Consider the following 2,152-nt stretch of genomic DNA (forward strand, 5'->3'; position numbering starts at 1 on the left):
GACCAAGTAACTACTTCTAAGTGGGAGCTGGACAGATTTCGGAGTTGCATTGTGTGACGGGGGTGTTACGTTCCCCAAAACTCCAACTTCAGGGCTTCAGCCGGGCCCTGCAGGTGTGAAGAAGGGATTGCCTCCCTGCCCAGATAGATCTGGGCTTTTTGTCTCCTTCCTCCGAAGTGTGGGAGACGGACATGGCTGGAGACAGGACATGGGGTGGGGTGGGGTCGGGGCTCTGGGGTGGCACCAAACATTCCCTCTTGCGGGTGCTTGGCTGGCCGGTTCTTGCTCACGTGCCCAGGGTCCAACCGATCGCGGTGTGTGGGGTCTGGAGGGAATTTCCCCCCACATCAGACTGGCAGTGACCATGGGGGGGGGTCTGCCCTTGCTCTGCCGCGTGTGGGTCACTCACCACGGTTAACGGGGTGTATCTCACTCACTCATTTCCCTGCCGTGCCAGGGGCCGTCAGCACCCCGCAGTCCCCCCTCACTTCTCCCTGCAGCGCAGGATAGCTTAGGCTCCCGTGGGCTGAGAGACTCTGGTCTCGGGTCAGTTGTTGGGTTTAGTGTGCGGTGCTGGGTGATGCTGGTGGCCTCTGATATACAGGAACCAAGGCCAGAAGACCAGGGGGTCCCTGCTGGCTTGAAACCCTATGACCAGAGGATCCCCAAACCCCGTGACCAATGGTCCCCCCAGGAGAGGTTCCTTCGGTGGCTGATTTTAGAGGTTAGTATATTGTGCCCATTGACCTGACCCAAAGATAATAAGGGTCTTGTCCCTGAGTCAGGGCACACAGAATTAAATACAGAGAGTTCAACGTTTTGCAAGGGCCCTCGGGGTGTGTGGCAAGGACACTCAGGCTGAGGGTAAAACACAGCCTTCGAGATTCTTATTAAAATTAATAGAAAAGCCACCAAAGCGCCAAGCCACAAAGCCCAAAAGAAATAACAAGAGTTCTGGGGCTACCGGCGAGATCATCCTTCGCAGACGCGTCCCAGATTAGCCCACACCCCACAGCCCCCGCTTCCTGAGGGGCCTGGTGGTAAGAGACCGAGAACCAGCCTCGGCTCTGGCATGCCGGAGGAGTCCGGCTTCCCCAACGCTCTCGAGGCTGATGGGGAATAACAGAGCGGGTAGGAAAGGCTTAGCCCCAAACCGGGCAAGAACGCACCCCCCGCTTTGGAGCACGACTGCTCTCCGCCCCGAGGCCTCACCCTCATTCCACCTCTTCCCTCCGAGGCCCCCCACCACCCACTGCTTGCTCCTCTTCACCCCTTCTCCGCCCGCGGCTCGCCCTCAAGGCAGGAGGGGGCAGAGAGGAGCGTGCGGCGGGGGGCTGGGGGGCAGAGAGGAGCGTGCGGCGGGGGCCTCTGGGGAAGGAGGCCAAGCCGGGGTGGGAAAAGCTGCTTCCCCACGGTGGTTTGCCCCCTGACAGGGTCTCTGCCCCAATCCTGGATAGTCACGTCAGTGCCCAGCCTTCCTTGGACAAATCCAGTCGCCTCACCCCCACAATGCCGGGGTGCCCCCGCTCTTCCGGCGAGCACGGTCACACCTGTTAATACCCAGGAGCTCGTTCTCGAAACCTGCTCCTTCTTGTCTGGTCTGCTTTCTGGGGGTGACTTCCATGCACCTGCCGTGTACTCTGGGGTCACTGGGAAGTCCCAACTTTTCTTTTCTTTTCTTTTCTTTTCTTTTCTTTTCTTTTCTTTTCTTTTCTTTTCTTTTCTTTTCTTTCGGTAAACGTACCTAGTTCTGCAAAATCAGAAAGCGTATCCATGAGGCCATCTCTCTACGCTGAAGGCCACAAGCCGACTTTACCGCAGTTCCGCTAACTGGCTGAAGCTGGTCACGCAGGGTGCAGGCCTGTGGGTTCCTTGCTGTACCGCCAAATATCATAGAGTGAGCCAAAGAAAAACAGAAGCCAAATATAACAAAACAAACAGCAAGCCTGTAAATAAAGGCAGGCTATAATAAAGCCAGCCAGCCAGTTATGCCTTCCCCCAGCCCTGAGATGCAGCCACCTCTGGGGTGGGTCAGTGGCCATTATTGGTCAGGGACAGGGCTGGAAGTTTCTTAACTGTTGTGACTCCTCCGTGCCCTCCATCCTCCGGTGAAAGCATCGCCCGGGGCTCCCTCTGCCTGTGTGAATGGCTG

This window comes from Lepidochelys olivacea, assembly GCF_965140295.1.
Source record: "Lepidochelys olivacea isolate rLepOli2 genome assembly, chromosome: 28".
NCBI lineage: Eukaryota > Metazoa > Chordata > Testudines > Cheloniidae > Lepidochelys > Lepidochelys olivacea.